Source organism: Bombina bombina, chromosome 6, assembly GCF_027579735.1.
Source record: "Bombina bombina isolate aBomBom1 chromosome 6, aBomBom1.pri, whole genome shotgun sequence".
In the NCBI taxonomy this organism is placed as follows: Eukaryota; Metazoa; Chordata; class Amphibia; order Anura; family Bombinatoridae; genus Bombina; species Bombina bombina.
This window is the reverse complement of record NC_069504.1, coordinates 855,474,880-855,487,288: the sequence shown is the minus strand read 5'-3', so window position 1 is coordinate 855,487,288 and position 12,409 is coordinate 855,474,880. Positions and strand designations below refer to the sequence as shown.

Here is a 12,409-nt window from a genome sequence, read left to right as displayed (position 1 = left end):
AAGATAGGGTGATCTTCAAGGGGTTAGTGTTAGGTATTTTAAGGGGGGATTGGGTGGGTTTTAGAGTAGGGTTGGGTGTGTGGGTGGTGGGTTTTAATGTTGGGGGGTATTGTATTTTTTTTACAGGTGAAAGAGCTGATTACTTTGGGGCAATGCCCGCAAAAGGCCCTTTTAAGGGCTATTTGTAATTTAGTATAGGGTAGGGAATTTTATTTTTTTGGGGTCTTTTTTATTTTATTAGGGGCATTAGATTAGGTGTAATTAGTTTAAAATTCTTGTAATTCTTTTTTTTTTCTGTAATTTAGTGGTTTGGTTTTTTTGTACTTTAGTTTATTTAATTTAATTATAGTTAATTGTAGGTAGTTTAGTAAATTAATTTAATGATAGTGTAGTGTTAGGTGTAATTGTAACTTAGGTTAGGATTTATTTTACAGGTATATTTGTATTTATTTTAACTAGGAAGTTATTAAATAGTTAATAACTATTTAATAACTATTGTACCTAGTTAAAATAAATACAAACTTAGATGTAAAATAAAAATAAACCATAAGCTAGATACAATGTAACTATTAGTTATATTGTAGCTATTTTATGGTTTATTTTATAGGTAAGTATTTAGTTTTAAATAGGAATAATTTATTTCATTGTAGCAATTTTATTATGAATATTTAAAATTATATTTAAATTAGGGGGGGTGTTAGGGTTAGACTTAGGTTTAGGGGTTAATAACTTTATTATAGTGGCGTCGACGTTGGCGGTGGCAGATTAGGGGTTAATACATTTAATATAGTTGCGGCGACGTTGGGGGGGGCAGATTAGGGGTTAATACATTTAATATAGTTGCGGCGACGTTGGGGGGGCAGATTAGGGGTTAATATATAAAATGTAGGGTTCGGCGATGTTGGGGGCAGTAGATTAGGGGTTCATAAGTATAATGTAGGTGGCGGCGGTGTCCGGAGCGGCAGATTAGGGGTTAATAATATAATGTAGGTGTCGGCGATGTCAGGGACTGCAGATTAGGGGTTAATAAGTGTAACATTAGGGGTATTTAGACTCGGGGTTCATGTTAGGGTGTTAGGTGCAGACATAAAATGTATTTCCCCATAGGAATCAATGGGGCTGCGTTAGGAGCTGAACGCTGCTTTTTTGCAGGTGTTAGACTTTTTTTCAGCCGGCTCAGCCCCATTGTTTCCTATGGGGAAATCGTGCACAAGCACATTTTTACAGCTTACCACTACCGTAAGCAGTGCTGGTATTGCTCTACGCTCACCTTTTTGCGGCTAACGCCAGGTTTAAAAAAACCTGTAATACCAGCATTGTCTTAAGGGAGCGGTGAAAAAAAAAGGATCGTTAGCAACCCACCCCTGTTACCACAAAACTCGTAATCTCGCCGGTAGTGTGTTATTCTGTTAGAATAAAAGGGTGAAATATAACAATATATATATATATATATATATAAAACATCACTGACACCGTTTTGTCTCTACTCATAAATTTTGTTAGACTCCATTTTAAGAATGGTTTATTATTATAGTTTATTATAACATAGCTTATTATGCTGTGAGAAAAAAATATGTTGATGTTCTAAGCTGAACACTTTATCTCAATAATTTGTCCGATGGCCTTGCTATGTGTTGGGCGATGCGCCCGGGTATACTTTTATCTAACACTCCTCGCTCCTTGTTCTATGCATACTGTGTGAAATGGTGTGATTATGATACGTCATTTGTTTAACCCCATATTCTGTAACCATTGTCTATAAAAGTCTGTGATGCCTTATAATAAACAGAACAGTGATTGGACTTTACTTGCAGGCTGTCTAAATGCTGCTCACCGAGATATCTCATCAAGTAACCCATTCAGTTCCAGGTGAAGGTGTAGAATACTGCTAAGTATCAAGTGATACCCCGGTTATAAGATAACGCCTAACAGATAATAAATAAATAGCCATGTAATAAGTCCGAAGAGGCTTATATACAACGTAATCATAGAGGTAAAGAGTATATTAATATAACTATGTTGTCTGTGCAAAACTGGGGAATGGGTAATAAAGGGATTATTAAGGGAGTTTACAGCATGGCAGAGACTGAACTACAATATGAAAGTCCAGAATTTGTTAATCTGTTCTATGAAGCATTCCCCTCACATATCAAAGTAAATCTGGCTAGAGACTTTGATGAAAAACACTCACGAGATTGACTGGTTAGAGAGAGCACAACATTATACGCTATCTAACAACAAGTGAAGATGAGATTAAAGACCTAATACTAAATTAGTAGCTGAAGCTAGGGTATCACCTAGCCCACTAAATGTAGAGTTTTAGAGAAGGACATATGCTGAAGTGGCCATGGGAAATAGGCCTCCCAGGTCACAAAGGATTAATCCTGCCTCTCCCCCACCAAGGGCTGAGGAACAGAGGCCACAGGCTGATAGAAGGGAACATACCCACAACGGGGCATACAAAGATAAATAGGTCTCCCCCAAAAAATTGGTTTCCCCAAGGGTACAGATAGGTCTCCCCAGCAAAATAGGTATCCCCAAAGGCATAGATTCCCCAAAAATGACCATTCTCCCCCCCAAAAAATAGATCCCTGAATAGACGCAGATACTCTTAAACTGAAGAATCCCCCCCAATTAAATAGGTCAGCCCAGACATGCGAGACAAGTTGAACCCCAAGGGCATAGAGCATCACATCAGAATAGACACAACAGCTCTGATTCTGATACCTCCTAACGGTCCAGGGATTGTCGTCCCAGGGCATAAAGAAATAGGTACCAGGGCAGAGAACTTGTAAACCCAATTAGGCCAGCTTAGTGCCCATCTAACTGAACAGTTTGTGAATATGAGCCAAGCTTTTGCAGCTCAGCAAACTGTAAATCATTTTTTCAGGTAACCCAAGTGGCCAGCAACACACCACAGTGATAGTCATAAATACTCAGGTATTACCTGAGTGGAGGGACAGACCAAATAGGTTAATAAATGTTAAAAATCCTAAACAAAGTCTCTTCCTACAGCCCATCAATGAAAGGCTGAATAGAAATAGCAGGTCGACCCCAATCTGGAAGTATTAATGACTCTCCTATTTTGCAGATGTCCCTAAGCCTTATTCCCAAAGCTGAACATGCAGAAGGATGTTTAGATGAGGAAATAACCCCTAACTGCAACGCAGTTCGCAGCAAAACCGTCATCCCTATTAGAGAGGAGGAAATGGATTAAAATAATAACTCATCTACACCGGGTAATGTGGTTGATTCAAGGAAATCGTGGCGAAATCTGCAGATGTTATAGCATAATAATTTAATGTATGAACTGGTAGAATCATAGGGGCGGTACTATGTATTGATTGAGCTCCACGATTCAGTCACACCAAATTTGGGACTGATTGATACTGGGTGTCAAGCAACCATCCTATAGTCACTACCTCCAGCTAATAGAATTAACACCCCACAAACTTAAACTCAGGGAATTTGATGGCTCATTAATGGGTGTTGGGGGTATCTCTCTTAACGTCTTGGGCACTACCTAGCCGGCTCCCCTCAGCATTACTCTCAGCCTCAAACCTTCAAAAGTGACTCCGGACTTCATATAGAAAAAAAAAACTCTTTCTTATGGATTTTTTGTTATAATAAAGTTTTTCTATATGAAGTCCGGAGTCACTTTTGAAGGTTTGAGGCTGAGAGTAATGCTGAGGGGAGCCGGTTAGCTCCGTGAATCTCTGCACTGTTTGACGGCTGGCGGCAGGGCTGGGGGAAGCTGGACTAACATGGAGGCTGTGATAATGCAAGTTCCAAAACATTGGACTTCTTATTTTGATAGTTAGCACAATCACCATCAGCCATCAGTGAATCTTCAGCGCTGAGACGCTCTGGTGTGCCGCCCACTAATGTCTAATAGTATATATGGAGCTACTGATATAAGGTGGTGCAGTGCTAAGGAGCGTGTAGTGTAATTGTATAATGTTTGTGATTTGAGCACTGCAGGAAGTGACTGCTGACAGGCAGCTGGTTGTCATTAATAACACACATGATTTCAGTAGCTGGGGTCCGAGGGGTCTCTTCAGCGCTGAGAGCTGTCTACCCTGCTTTCTGATGACGTGCCACAGAAGAACTGAGGGGAACCAAAATGCGCATGCGTTACTCAGAAAATATGTTATATGCGCATGCGGGCAACCATGATGTTTCTACCTAGGTAGAACATCTTTATAGGGTATGCAGAATGAGGAAAAACTGGGTTTGGCGAAATATGGTATTTGTTTTAGAAATAACAAGAAAAGGACAGGAAACTTTTAATAGGTACTTATTGTAAATATGTATAATACTTAATGATGTTTTATAAAAAAATTAAATATTTTTTGAGTTTACTATCCCTTTAAAGGTACATACATATATCAACATAGTCACCTTAATACTTTTGCATGTATACTGTCTGACTGGTGGGTATTAACAATTAACTATTAACAATTAGAGTACTATACATTTAATCAGAGTGAGTTATCTAATATATCACATTAGTTATTTCATATTCATCACTATTATAGATAAAGTTACCAATTTTTAAGACTCTTAATGAAGGAGATAATTGGGATTTATACACACAGATCAATGTCTCTCCTAAGGTTTAGACCCTGAGGGATAGTTGTATTTAAGGTAAAGATCCAAAATATCTCCCTTAAATTTAATTTACTTTCTCTATCACCTCCCCTTTTCCAATGAGGTATGTGGTCTATTGCTTGTAACATTAATAGTTTATGATCAGCATTGTGTAATTCCCTAAAATGTCGGGCAATGGGGGTGTCAGATTCCTCATCTTCTATTGATCTAATGTGTGCCAAAAACCTGTCCTTCAGGGGTCTCTTGGTTCTTCCCACGTACTGCTTAGAGCACCCCCTACAGGTTAATAAATATATTACATGAGTTGTATCACAATTCATAAAAAATTTGGTATTATAAATTTTATGTGTGAATGTGGAAGTGAAATTATCACCCTCAGACACATAGTTACATGTTTTGCATAATCTTTTTTTATATTTGAAAAAACCTTTTCTTTTTTTGAGCCAACAGCTGTTAGATTTAATTGAGCTGTCAGAGGGAGAAATGAAATTACCAATGGATTTTCCTTTCCTAGATATAAAATCGCAGCCATTATGTACAACCTGTTTTAGTCCTGGGTCAGTGTATAATATAGGAAGACTTTCCCTTATGATATTACATATTTTGCCATATTCTAGACTATATGTAGTAATAAACTTAGGTTTCGAATTATCAATTTTCTTTTTATTTCTCATCTCTTTATTTCGATATTTTAACAAATCTTCCCTGGGTAAGCTATCTACCTCTTTGCGTGCTTTCTCTAACACCTTAGATTCATATCCTATTTCTTTGAGGCGATTTGTCAATATGTCAGCCTGCAAATTGTAGGTAGCTTCTGTTGTACAATTTCGCTTAGCTCTTATAAATTGACCTTTCGGTATCCCCTGTATAGTGTGCCTAGGATGGCAAGATTTATAATCTAGTATAGTGTTTCCCGATGTAGGTTTCCTATGTAAATCAGTTTCTATAGTGCCATTGTCACTACCTGTGATTTTAATATCCAAAAAGCAAACAGTATTTGGATTTTGTTCTCCTGTCAATTTGATTCCACTACTGTTGTTATTTAGGTGGTCACAGAATTGGTCAACACTTTGTTCATCACTGTCAATAATAAAGATGAGATCATCTATGAACCAAGCATATAAAATTATGTTCTGTTTTAGGGGGTTTCCCTCTCCAAAGACGTGGAACCGCTCCCACCATCCCATAAAGAGATTGGCGTAACAGGGGGCAAATTTTGCCCCCATAGCGGTTCCACGTCTCTGGAGATAGAAACCCCCCTCGAACATAAAAAAATTGTGTGTGAGGAGGTATTCAATGGATGAAAGTAAAAATTGTTTTGTTGCACTGTCATAGTTACTATGAACCTCCAAAAAGTACTCAATAGCTTGAATGCCTTTTATATGCGAGATGGAAGTGTAGAGAGCTGTTACATCTACCACTAGAAATCGATATGTAGGTTTCCATTCAATCTGACTAAGTTTAAGTAGGAGCGCCGTTGTATCCTGTATAAAGCTAGGGAGTGCTTTAACCAATGGCTGTAGGAAGCTATCTATTAGGTCTGAGAGTGGCTCATTAAGGGAGTTGATTCCCGCAATAATCGGGCGTCCTGGAGGGTTAGATCTATTTTTATGGATTTTTGGAAAGTAGTGAAATATTGGTGTAACTGGTTGGTCAGGGACAAGTACTTCTTTTGTAGACTGATTGATTACGTTGTTGTATCTAGCAATATCCACTATTTCAGTTAAAATCTTTTTAAATTCTGTTGTTTTTTAATTTAATATACACCTCAGTATCTTTTAACTGCCTCTGGGCTTCAGTGATGTATGCTTCCCTATTTAATACAACAACGTTGCCACCCTTATCGGATGATCTCACTACAATCCTATTGTCATTAGATATTTTACTTAGTGCCTCCTTTTCTTTAATTGACAAATTGTGATTTTGTATTCTGCCCTTTTTATCTAGTTCCCTTAGTCTTTCTTCTATTAATCTCTGGAAGGTTTCTACAGAGCTAGTTCTTGTGTGTACTGGATAAAAATTGCTTTTTTTCTTAAATTTAGTTAGATCAACATCTTTATTCGTTACCAAATGATCCCTTCCTTCTTCACTTTCAAGTAGAAGGCCCTCCATATCAGCAATAGTACACTGTTCAGAGAAAGTCAGATAAATATCACTCTCATTTTCTTGAACTATAGGGTCTGCACTCTGTTCCCCCCCAGCATTAGCAAAATGCTTACACAAAATCAATTTCCTTACAAATTTGTTAACATCCAGAATTGTATTAAACAGGTTAAAATGCTGAGAGGGAACAAAGCCCAGACCCCTAGACAGAACATTATGTTCGGCATTTGTTAAAGAAACATCAGATAGATTGATTACATAATTATTTATACATATTTCTTTTTGCGCTGATTGATTGATCTGGTAGTGTAAGATCTCTGTTCGGTCTTGTTTTTCTGTACTTTGTTCTCCTCCCCTCTGCTGTTTATTTCTTGTTCTCTTTCCCCTTTTCCCTCTGTGTATTTTTTTCTCCCTGTAGGTAAAGTCTCTCCCCTGACGTTTTTTGAGACCGCAGCTGAAGCTCCCTCTAGGGATAGTTGTAGTACTGCAGGTTCATTATCCTCGCTATTGGCCTCCCCTTCTGAGGACCCAACCTCATATTCTGTGTCAGAGAATGTCACCTGTTTAGATTTTTTTGTGCGATTTTTAAACCAATTTCCTCCCCTTCTAGATTCTCTCCTATAGTTATCATTGTTGTCCCATCTATAGACTGTTTGATGATCATAATCTGATTTATCTCTCATCATTTTACGAGATTTAAATTCCCATAATTCTTGTCTGAACACTACCATATTCCTTTCAAACTGCTTATCATAGGTTTTAAACTCCACATTTTTCTGGAATGATTTTAAATGTTCTTGTATAGCTTTCATTTCCTCTAGCAACTCATTTCTTTGTTTCTGTTTGTATTCAATGAGAAGTTGTATCAATGCAAATGAGCATGTATCAAGAATTTCATTCCATTTAGAAATAAAGTCACAATCAACTACTCTGAATGATGGAAACTTTCTTATTCGTAAGCCCCTTGGTATCCGTCTATTATGTTTGTACAAAAGGAAGGACTTAATGTCAAGCTCCAGTTTAATGTCTTTTTTTCTTAGATCGTCAATATCAAAAAAAAGATTATCAATTGTATATACAATGTCTTCTTCCACATTCAATGCAGAATCATCATCCCCAAAGTTTAACACATATGATCTATCCTCTTCCTCCATAATGAGTCCAAAAATGCTTTATACACAACCAGTCAAAGGCAGTTCAGTCTATCTCACAGTAACGGTAACGCTATTATGTCTGCTGTGCATTTACTTAAATCCAATATTCAAAGATTCCTGTGGAAACATTTCAAAATTGTAACTCACCACCTCCTCTTCAGCCGTCACTTCAGGGTATAATGTAGGCCGCTGTCGCTACAAGACGAGTATCGTATACAAACAACAAACAGATTTGACCGACCCGCTCTGCCTTACCCTCTTCCTGCATTCACGGTACTATGGAGCGTGGGATGACGTCACAGGAGATTCGGCTCACCAACCGGAACACAGCGCTCTCATCCCAAGCGCTGCAGAAACAGACAAAGTTCTATAGAAGGATGTTCCAGGAGTCGAAAAAAGGTTCCATAAAATGTTCCTTTATTTAGTATTCCACAATAAAAAACATTAGTATGCACAGTCAGTACATAGATAGCAAACTCCGTGATAGACAAGCTAGGAGACTGCTGGGTTAGACTGCAGCAGACATGTTTCGTGCCTTCTGGCACTTGTTCACTGCTCGCAGGTTAACCCAATTACTACACCTTAAATAGGTATTCCTCTTAAAGGTACATACATATATCAACATAGTCACCTTAATACTTTTGCATGTATACTGTCTGACTGGTGGGTATTAACAATTAACTATTAACTATTAGAGTACTATACATTTAATCAGAGTGAGTTATCTAATATATCACATTAGTTATTTCATATTCATCACTATTATAGATAAAGTCTAGAAGGGGAGGAAATTGGTTTAAAAATCGCACAAAAAAATCTAAACAGGTGACATTCTCTGACACAGAATATGAGGTTGGGTCCTCAGAAGGGGAGGCCAATAGCGAGGATAATGAACCTGCAGTACTACAACTATCCCTAGAGGGAGCTTCAGCTGCGGTCTCAAAAAACGTCAGGGGAGAGACTTTACCTACAAGGAGAAAAAAATACACAGAGGGAAAAGGGGAAAGAGAACAAGAAATAAACAGCAGAGGGGAGGAGAACAAAGTACAGAAAAACAAGACCGAACAGAGATCTTACACTACCAGATCAATGAATCAGCGCAAAAAGAAATATGTATAAATAATAATGTAATCAATCTATCTGATGTTTCTTTAACAAATGCTGAACATAAGGTTCTATCTAGGGGTCTGGGCTTTGTTCCCTCTCAGCATTTTAACCTGTTTAATACAATTCTGGATGTTAACAGATTTGTAAGGAAATTGATTTTGCATAAACATTTTGCTAATGCTGGGGGGGAACAGAGCGCAGACCCTATAGTTCAAGAAAATGAGAGTGATATTTATCTGACCAGTGTACTATTGCTGATATGGAGGGCCTTCTACTTGAAAGTGAAGAAGGAAGGGATCATTTGGTAACGAATAAAGATGTTGATCTAACTAAATTTAAGAAAAAAAGCAATTTTTATCCAGTACACACAAGAACTAGCTCTGTAGAAACCTTCCAGAGAGTAATAGAAGAAAGACTAAGGGAACTAGATAAAAAGGGCAGAATAAAAAATCACAATTTGTCAATTAAAGAAAAGGAGGCACTAAGTAAAATATCTAATGACAATAGGATTGTAGTGAGATCATCCGATAAGGGTGGCAACGTTGTTGTATTAAATAGGGAAGCATACATCACTGAAGCCCAGAGGCAGTTAAAAGATACTGAGGTGTATATTAAATTAAAAAACAACCCGACAACAGAATTTAAAAAGATTTTAACTGAAATAGTGGATATTGCTAGATACAACAACGTAATCAATCAGTCTACAAAAGAAGTACTTGTCCCTGACCAACCAGTTACACCAATATTTCACTACTTTCCAAAAATCCATAAAAATAGATCTAACCCTCCAGGACGCCCGATTATTGCGGGAATCAACTCCCTTAATGAGCCACTCTCAGACCTAATAGATAGCTTCCTACAGCCATTGGTTAAAGCACTCCCTAGCTTTATACAGGATACAACGGCGCTCCTACTTAAACTTAGTCAGATTGAATGGAAACCTACATATCGATTTCTAGTGGTAGATGTAACAGCTCTCTACACTTCCATCTCGCATATAAAAGGCATGCAAGCTATTGAGTACTTTTTGGAGGTTCATAGTAACTATGACAGTGCAACAAAACTATTTTTACTTTCATCCATTGAATACCTCCTCACACACAATTTTTTTATGTTCGAGGGGGGTTTCTATCTCCAGAGACGTGGAATCGCTATGGGGGCAAAATTTGCCCCCTGTTACGCCAATCTCTTTATGGGATGGTGGGAGCGGTTCCACGTCTTTGGAGAGGGAAACCCCCTAAAACAGAACATAATTTTATATGCTCGGTTCATAGATGATCTCATCTTTATTATTGACAGTGATGAACAAAGTGTTGACCAATTCTGTGACCACCTAAATAACAACAGTAGTGGAATCAAATTGACAGGAGAACAAAATCCAAATACTGTTTGCTTTTTGGATATTAAAATCACAGGTAGTGACAATGGCACTATAGAAACTGATTTACATAGGAAACCTACATCGGGAAACACTATACTAGATTATAAATCTTGCCATCCTAGGCACACTATACAGGGGATACCGAAAGGTCAATTTATAAGAGCTAAGCGAAATTGTACAACAGAAGCTACCTACAATTTGCAGGCTGACATATTGACAAATCGCCTCAAAGAAAGAGGATATGAATCTAAGGTGTTAGAGAAAGCACGCAAAGAGGTAGATAGCTTACCCAGGGAAGATTTGTTAAAATATCGAAATAAAGAGATGAGAAATAAAAAGAAAATTGATAATTCGAAACCTAAGTTTATTACTACATATAGTCTAGAATATGGCAAAATATGTAATATCATAAGGGAAAGTCTTCCTATATTATACACTGACCCAGGACTAAAACAGGTTGTACATAATGGCTGCGATTTTATATCTAGGAAAGGAAAATCCATTGGTAATTTAATTTCTCCCTCTGACAGCTCAATTAAATCTAACAGCTGTTGGCTCAAAAAAAGAAAAGTTTTTTTTCAAATGTAAAAAAAGAATATGCAAAACATGTAACTATGTGTCTGAGGGTGATAATTTCACTTCCACATTCACACATAAAATTTATAATACCAAATTTTTTATGAATTGTGATACAACTCATGTAATATATTTATTAAAGGGACATAATACTCATATGCTAAATCACTTGAAACTGATGCAGTATAACTGTAAAAAGCTGACAGGAAAATATCACCTGAGCATCTCTATGTAAAAAAGGAAAATATTTTACCTCACAATTTCCTCAGCTCAGCAGAGTCAGTTCTGTGTAAAAAGTTATACTCAGCTGCTTCCAGCTGCAGATAAAAAAGAAAAAAAAATGAAGAAATGAACAGCAGCCAATCAGCATCAGCAGTGCTGAGGTCATGAACTCTTACTGTGATCTCATGAGATTTGACTTAACTCTCATGAGATTTCATAGTAAGCTTCCTTTACCTGATTGGTGAAATAATATGAGAGTGCACGATGCTAGTCCCTTCAGATGTCCCAGGACAGACACACTAAAATGCTGCTTAGAAATCCTTTACAATGGGAGGTGGCTACTGAGGAACTTTTGAGGTAAAATATCTTTCTTTTTTACATAGAGATGTTCAGGTGATATTTTCTAATCAGCTTTTTACAGCTATGCTGCATCACTTTCAAGTGTTTAAACATTTGGGTATTATGGCCCTTTAACCTGTAGGGGGTGCTCTAAGCAGTACGTGGGAAGATCCAAGAGACCCCTGAAGGACAGGTTTTTGGCACACATTAGATCAATAGAAGATGAGGAATCTGACACCCCCATTGCCCGACATTTTAGGGAATTACACAATGCTGATCATAAACTATTAAGTTTACAAGCAATAGACCACATACCTCATTGGAAAAGGGGAGGTGATAGAGAAAGTAAATTAAATTTAAGGGAGATATTTTGGATCTTTACCTTAAATACAACTATCCCTCAGGGTCTAAACTTTAGGAGAGACATTGATCTGTGTGTATAAATCCCAATTATCTTCCTACAGCCATTGGTTAAAGCACTCCCTAGCTTTATACAGGATACAACGGCGCTCCTACTTAAACTTAGTCAGATTGAATGGAAACCTACATATCGATTTCTAGTGGTAGATGTAACAGCTCTCTACACTTCCATCTCACATATAAAAGGCATGCAAGCTATTGAGTACTTTTTGGAGGTTCATAGTAACTATGACAGTGCAACAAAACTATTTTTACTTTCATCCATTGAATACCTCCTCACACACAATTTTTTTATGTTTGAGGGGGGTTTCTATCTCCACAGACGTGGAACCGCTATGGGGGCAAAATTTGCCCCCTGTTACGCCAATCTCTTTATGGGATGGTGGGAGCGGTTCCAAGTCTTTGGAGAGGGAAACCCCCTAAAACAAAACATAATTTTATATGCTCGGTTCATAGATGATCTCATCTTTATTATTGACAGTGATGAACAAAGTGT

General features: G+C 37.5%; 1 long non-coding RNA gene across 1 annotated transcript in view; it reads right to left on the bottom strand.

Moving 5' to 3' along the window:
- The window catches only part of LOC128662316 (uncharacterized), a 59,652-nt gene extending 51,620 nt beyond the window's left edge, over positions 1-8,032 (bottom strand). Inside the window, exon 1 of the long non-coding RNA XR_008402748.1 lies at positions 8,016-8,032. This is a non-coding gene — a long non-coding RNA (uncharacterized LOC128662316). The remainder of the gene's footprint in view (positions 1-8,015) is intronic.
- Between the last annotated feature and the right edge of the window lie 4,377 nt (positions 8,033-12,409).